Here is an 8120-nt window from a genome sequence, read left to right as displayed (position 1 = left end):
AAGCTTAAGTAGTTCAGCGTCTGCCTGCTTATGCTCCTTCCCATTTGTTATATATAAATATGTTCAATATATGGTATATGTATGTATGTATATAGGCGCATAAGTATGTAAGCGTGTAGGTACTTAAAGGCGCTCAGGTACAATGAAGAAGTTACGCGCAATGCGTTCCCGAAGTGCACTCATCATAATTGCACGCACCTACTTAGTATTAAAGGATAAGCAAAATACTTCAATTAGCGAATAAAACAAACTTAATGAAGCATTGGAGCAGTCATCAGCCCTCAGTTCTCAGCGTTGAGTCGTCAGTCGGCAGCTGCTGAAGAAATCTGAAAATTAATGGCTTTAAGAGTACTCGAGGTATGCTAAGGAGCAGCACTTGGAGTGTCTCGGTGCCAATTTAGTAATGAACTTAAGGTGGCGCTTGTTATTGTTTTTGTTGTTAAATATATGATACAAATATGTTTGCAAGGCCATATACAAGGTGTTCATTTGTATGTGTATAGACTTAAGTGTATTTATGTTTGTATATAAACAGAAATCACGGTGTTGGCGGATACGCACTTGAAGTATTGGAAGTGGCGTGAAAATAGGATTGCCAATATACTCGTATTGTTTTAAATTTTTTTAAATAATAAAATAATTACAAAAAAATCACAAATTCAAAAAATTCTTTACATATTTTTTATGGCAGCTTAAGGGTGATCCATTTTGAGATTCCTTACATTTTAAAGGAAAAACACAGAAACTTCAAATTTAATGTTTATTATCATTCCAAACAACATTCTTTTGGCATTTATTTTTTGAAGATAATCTCTTTCAAATGTTCGCCGCGTCTACGTCTTAGATGGGCCATCCGTTGAGGCTAATTTTCGATGGCTGGTTCGAGCGTATCGATGGGTAACTGGCGAATAACACGCGTGATGTCTTGCTCCAAGGCCTGAATCGAAGTGTGATTATTCGCATAGACTTTACATATCTCAACAAGATCGTGTGATAATCTTTTTGGTCAATCGACCGGCCCAAAACGTGAAAAGTAACTGCTCACCGGAGTGTTCTCTCAATAAATCCAGAGATTGATGCGTTGTATGTGAAGTGGCGCCGTCTTGTTGAAACCAAATGTCGCTGAGATTACGTACTTCAATTTCAGGCATCAAATATACGGCTATCATGGCGTGATAATGGTCGCCATTGACTGTAATATTCTCACCGCATCATTTTTGAAGAAATATGAACCGATAATTCCACCGGCTCACAAACCACACCAAACCGTTGTTTTTTTCTGGAGGAAATCATAGCTCTTGTATTCCTTCAGGTTGCTCTTTGTCCGGAATGTGACAATTTTCCTTGTTTACATGCACATTGAGCCAGAAATCGGCCTGATCGCTGAACAAAATTTGTCTCGAAAACGTCCCATCTTCCAATCCAATCCAATCCATCGTCCAATATCGTCGGTTTCCACAAATGAGCAGCTTCTGGTGAAAGACTGACTACTACTTCCTTGTTTTTTAATTTAAAATTCAGTAATCTGTTCAAAAATATACATTATAAAGCCGCGACTCGCAAATGGAGTCTATGAGTTCGACTCCATTTGCGAGTCGCGGTTTTATAATGTACATTCTCTCAAAATAATGAATAAAATCAAGGCACAGCCCATAGCTAATGGACGAAGATCGACAAGGTATAGCTTATAAGTTCTAAAAAAGGTTGCAGCAATTTATTTTTAACAAAATTCCGAAAGACAAGGCTTGAAACATTAAAGAATAACTTCGGCAGCGCCGAAGCGTAATACCCTTGTGCACTTCTTATAGGAACTACAAGTATATGAATAACTAAATCTGAAACTTTAACCGGCCAAAGGATTGCGTGGTTTCGAAAGGTCAGGTAGGTAGGTTTATTGTAGCTATATACTGTAGTGATCCGATCTGATCACTATGTTCGAAGAAGGTTGCGTTGCCTCCTTGAACAATAGTCTACGCCAAATTGTGTGAAGTTATCTTGCCAAATTTTATTTTCTATACAAGAATTTGATTTTTATCTCTCAGTTTGTATGGCAACTATATCCTACAGATATCAACGGTATGTGAGTGACTAGCACTACTTTGCTTTGCAATGCAAACTTCGACAGGGCTTGAAGAGTCAAACAAAAAAATAAATATACAAGCGTACTTATAAAAAGTGTGCTCACATTCTCTCTCTCTCATGCCACCAGTGATAATTTTCGAAAAATGCAGCGCGTTGGCAACATGGTTCGTGAGTGTTTGCTGATAATCCGGCTTATTGTTATCATATTCCTTTTTTTTGCTTTTTGTTGTGAGGACCGTCGTTTTTATGGAATGAGCTTAACAAAGTGCTGCATTGCAACACAAATTCCCTTGGTTTGTTATAAAAATTATATTCATATTTGCATTGCATACCGAAAGCTAGCGATGCTCTCCACGCAGTTTACAAATACCCAGAAAAGGTAAAAAAAGTGAAAATACTTGAAAATGTAGAAAACGTTGAATTCTCGCAGCAAATAATACAGCGCGAGTAAATTAAAGTTCAATATATCTAGAAAAATTGTTTATAAATCGTTTAGTGCGAACTGAGTTCTTTGGTTCAGTTCTGTTTCTTCATTCTGATAATTTGAAATACAAATTGGATCCACAAGATTTTACTATCCTCGTAAAAACGAGAGATCCAGCCGTAATTAGCTATCATCACTCGGGTATATGTAACAGGAAAGAACTCTGATTGTTATACGGCCTAGAACTTTCACCTCGAGAACATTCGTTAAAATTATTTGAGACATATTCTCCGACGCAAAAATAACCAGTTTGAAACCTAGCACTGCTTCAATTAATACACCGATATCCCGCTATTTTTTTTTTTGCATCGAAAAAGAACCGGCACTTCGATATATTATCACAACCTGCTGTTGTCCGATTCAACACTACTTCTAAGAGCTGATAGAACTGGTATCATTTCACGCTCTCTTTCTCGCAAAGAAAATTAAGTGTTGTTTACAAGATCACAACTATGAATGAAGTAATTTTCCCCTATCTCGTTCTATGAGGACTCTTCGTTTATATATTATGGATATTCTATATATAGTATGTACTTAGAGATCCATCTGATTTGTGTAAGTTGTTGAAATTTCAAATACAGTTTTCACCTGACTCCGCAGCTTCAAGCTTCAACACCATATTAAATTTGTTTGGGAGCCCGTTCACAGCGGAATCGCAGAAACAGCAAAGCTGATGAGCTTGCTAGGGAGAGCACTCTTTCTCCAATTTCATCCGATTGCAAGCCAGTCTGTTTTCCATTCTGGCGTTGGACCTTCAGTGAGCTTAACAAGCGCTGGTCGGCAATCAAAAGCTGTGGGACTGAGAGATTTTCTGGCTCATAGTATACGGTAAAGTTCCACTGGACTACTAGCTCTTTGCTGTAGGGAGGAAGGCGAGGTTTAATAAATTTGTGATTATCTCAAACCATTCTACGAGGGTCTGCTGATCCACTTTTAGCAGTTCATAGGTAGCACAAAGGAAGAATTTCTGTCCAAGTGAGACACATCGATTTTGGACAACCCTTCGAACTAAATTAACATAGTCTGTGAAAAGTATAATGATATCGCCTGACTGTCCCAGTAAATCTTACTTTTAGTATCTTCCCAAGAAGAACATTTTCTCCATATTTGTTGATTAGACTTCTATATTTCAGTTAAAGTTTCTTTGTGTGTTTCGCAGAAGGAAAAAGTGTCAAGTTTTCAGTTATTTTTGGGGGCAATCCTCAAGTAAAGTTCGGTGCGAAGTAGTGCTTAGAAATGTGTGCCACTATCACACAAAACTTGAGCTCGATCCAATTTTTGAGCAGCATCAACTTCGGCAGGCAATTTAGATACTTATACATATGTATCTCATAAGAACAAGTTCCTCAAAAAATACATCTGATATTCGTTTCCAGCTGAAAACTTGGTATTTGTCGCATAAAATTTATAGACGAGACCGATGGATTGCCGGCCGAACTATTCACATACGGCTGCGATATGGAGCATGCATCCGATTCTTTGTAGAATATGGCGAAAGCATGCCCGACTATTGGAATTTAAGTGTTTTCTACCCAATCTACAAAACGGGAGACCCCACAATTTACGCCAACTGCAGAGGGAGAAGCCTTCTCAACATCGCATGTAAGGTTCTATCGAGCGTATTGTGCCAAAGATTAAAGCCCACCGTCAACAAACTAATTGGACCTTATCAGTGTGGCTTCAGGCCTGGAAAATCAACAAATCAACAGATATTCACCATACGCCAAATCATGGAAAAGACCCGTGAAAAGAGGACCGATACACAGCACCTCGTCTCCGATTTTAAATCAGTTTTTGACAACACGAAAAGGAACTGGCTTGATGCCGCAATGTCTGAATTTGGTATCGCCGCAAAACTAATACGGCTGTATAAACTGATGTTGAGCAATACCAAAGCTCCGTCAGGATCGCGAAGAATTCCTCCGAGCCGTTCGATACCAAACGACTTCTTCAATCTACTGCTGGATAATGCATAGTCTTTTATCTGCTAGCGTACGCCTATGTTATTGATACCATTACCATCAGCAACCGCTTCGTTAGTTCTGCTTTCTCCATGTTGGACAAAGAAGCGAGATAGATGAGTCTGGTATTGAACGAGGGCAAGACGAAATATTTCATCAAGCAAACAGTCGTCCACGTCACTGTTGACAGTCATAACTTCGAAGTCGTAGATAATTTCGTCTATCTTGGAACCAGCATTAATACCAACAACAACGTCAGCCTCGAAATCCAACGCAGAATAACTCTTGCCAACAGGTGCTACTTCGGACTGAGTAGGCAATTGAGAAGTAAAGTTCTCTCTCGACGAACAAAGACCAAATTCTACAAGTCACTCATTACACCTACCCTGCTATATGGTGCAGAAATATGGACGATGTCAACAACGGATGAGTCGACGTTACGAGATTTCGAGAGTAAGGTTCTGCGAAAGATTTATGGTCCTTTGCGAGTTGGCCAATATAGCATTCGATGGAGCGATGAGCTGTGCCGGATATGCGACCACATTGGGATAGTTCAACGAATTAAGAGACAACGGCTACACTGGTTAGGTCACATCGTCCGAATCGATGAAAACACTCCAGCTCTGAGAATATTTTGGCATCGATTTCATGGTTTCATCATCAAGTCTATATTTTCTAATTAACCACATAAAACTATTCTCGACTCAATATTTTGTGTTGCAATGTTTCATAATAAAATATTTTTTTTTTCGAAATAAAAGTACAATTCAATCAAATAGCCTGAGACTCATTAGATTACCCTCGCACGAAAATGACCAACAACTGTTGATGTCAACGACAGAAGGGAGAGGGTGACACGCTACTAAAGCTTGTCAAGTTAGACAACCCCCAGACGCCTGCTAATGCAATATTTTATTGAGCTACATATTTCCATAGTTACTGGCATTAGGAAAACAAATAACCACATCGTTATTTTTTTCCTAAGGATTCCCTAACACACACATACAAACATACAAATATACTCGAATGCTTGTAAACATTATTTTACGAGATGCTCAGCTCCAATTTGCCGCTGCTTTCAGCCGTCAAATCTGTGCCAATAATAACCGGTGGGCAATATCAACCACGCAAACGTAGTTAACGCGAAAGAATAACAAAAATAATAATAATAATAACCACAATAATAACGATACCGTTGACTGTAACGACAGCAACAATTGCAATCACTAGGCATCATGTTTTTTCGGCAAGTAATCAATGACCAAAGCGAGCGATGATTTTGTGCAAATAAATGTCAATAAATTTATATATATATTTTATATGTATTTGTATATATATGTATATACATAAATATGCCTAAATAAAATATGCCCGAATTGGTGGCCAAAAATACGTCAGCCATTATGTAGAATTAGACTTTTGATAAAGCAAATTATTTGACTTTGACAGCTTCTACTTTAAGTACAGTTAATTGACTCTTCATAGGCAAATTAAAGACCAATACACATTCTATGGAAAAACGACCGATTCATTAACGCAACTAACTGAAAATTCTGAATAGCATCTAACATATTTATAGCTTGCGAGTATAACAATTCAAAGCCGAGTTAAGAAGAGTTATTAAGCTTCCGAGAATATGTACATTTAAGGACAAAATAATAATTTTAAGCCAAACCTCAAATCAAAATATGAATTTCCCTCGAAAAAAACAACATTTAATTCCGAAAAATCTCGAGATATACTTATAATAATATTCCTAATAGATGAAACAGAAAAATATTGAACTACTTTTCTCACTCCTATTTAATTCTATAGAACTATTCAAACCTTTAGGCATTTTTTTATGAAAAATAATTGAAAAGGGCCTGGTAAATTCAAATATAAAATAAAAAAAGTCCCCGGCTTGGCATATAGATGGCGCTACTAGAATTGTATTCATATGAACTTTAATTAGCCCAAACCTTCAAGAGGTGCGTGTATAAATTTGACAGCTGTCGGATCATTAGCTTATGAATTATATCATTTTGAGTGAAGCAACTTTTGTTTTTGCGAACAAAATGGATAAAAATAAATTACGCGTGTTGATATAATATTGCTTTTTGAAGGGGAAAAATACGCTCGAAGCAAAAACTTGGTTTGATGACTAGTTTGCGGACACTGCCCTAAGAAAATCAACCATCAAGGAATGGTATGCAAAGTTCAGACGTGATGAAAGTAGCATCGAAGACCGTGAATGCAATGGACGCCCAAAAAGTTTGTTACCGACAAAAACATCAAAAAGGTCCACAAAATAGTTTTGGTTGCCAATAAATGTAGAGAAGTCGAGATAGCAGGCACTCGGAAGATATTAACTGACATCATATCGTTCATGAATACTTGGGTATGAGAAAGCTCTGTTCAAAGTGGTTGCTATGCGGGCTCAGTTTTAACCAAAAAAACGATGAGTTGATGATGGGTTTGGAGAAAAATCCAAGTTTTTACGTCGATATGTAACAATGGATGAATCATGGCTCCGTCATTTCACTCCGTAGACCAATCGACAGTCATCCAAGTGTGCTTCATAGGATGAACCCGCTCCAAAGCCTGGAAAAATACAACAGTCAACTGACGAGGTTGTGGTTGTGGGGTATATGTATATTGGAGATGCGCATGAAATAATGTTTATCGACTATTACTTGAAAAAGGAATGCCCATCAATACCGACCATTAACTACATAGCGTTATTGAATCGCTTGAAGCTCCAATTTGCCGGAAACGGTCGCATTTGAAGCAAGTTAGTGAAAACGATGTCAAAAATCTATGACTCGCATCCATCGTATTCTCCAGATCTGTCCCTCAGCGATATTTCCTCTTTTCAGATCTCAAAGAGTACGAAGAAACTTTCGTCGAACGAAGAAGCCATCGCCGAAACTGAGGTCTATTTTGAAGCAAAGGACAAATCGTACTACAAAAATGCTACCGACAAGTTGGAGATTTTCTATAATAGGTGTATCACCCTTAAGGGGACCGACGTGTCTTAATTAACTCGACTCACCACTCTAATCGTTGTACTATTAGTATACATATTTTAAAGGATCTCCGATGTTTCTTTACTCCTACCCTAATTCATAGTAAAATTAAAACAGTATGAATGATGTTAACGAAACTCTCAAATGCCCGAAGTTGAGTTGAATTGCAAAAAAAAAAATGCCTCTACAGTATTCCGATGTCGAAGACAATCATTAATGATCATCAACTCATTACTTTGTTTCTGGAACACTTTCACACGCCATTTTCGCAATCGTTGTGATCTATGTTATTCCACCTTACATCGTTTTTGAGATTTGTTTCGAGTTTAAGAAAACAAAGCCTACACAAAAGTCCTAAAGTCTGTTTACTCATAATACGAGAACAGGGTTTGCTTTTTTTTTGCTGGTCAAGTGGAATTCTAACCTAACTAAGGTTACCAGTACTCTCAAAGTGTTTAATCCTAGGCCGGAACACAAATATCTACCAATGTGTATCTACCTATGTTTGCATAGATATATGTATATACATATGTGTAATATATAAGTATGTATGTATATTCATAGTAAATATTTGTATGTAAGCAC

This window comes from Bactrocera dorsalis, chromosome 3 (assembly GCF_023373825.1).
Source record: "Bactrocera dorsalis isolate Fly_Bdor chromosome 3, ASM2337382v1, whole genome shotgun sequence".
Lineage (NCBI taxonomy): Eukaryota > Metazoa > Arthropoda > Insecta > Diptera > Tephritidae > Bactrocera > Bactrocera dorsalis.
Note: the sequence above shows the minus strand (reverse complement) of the source record.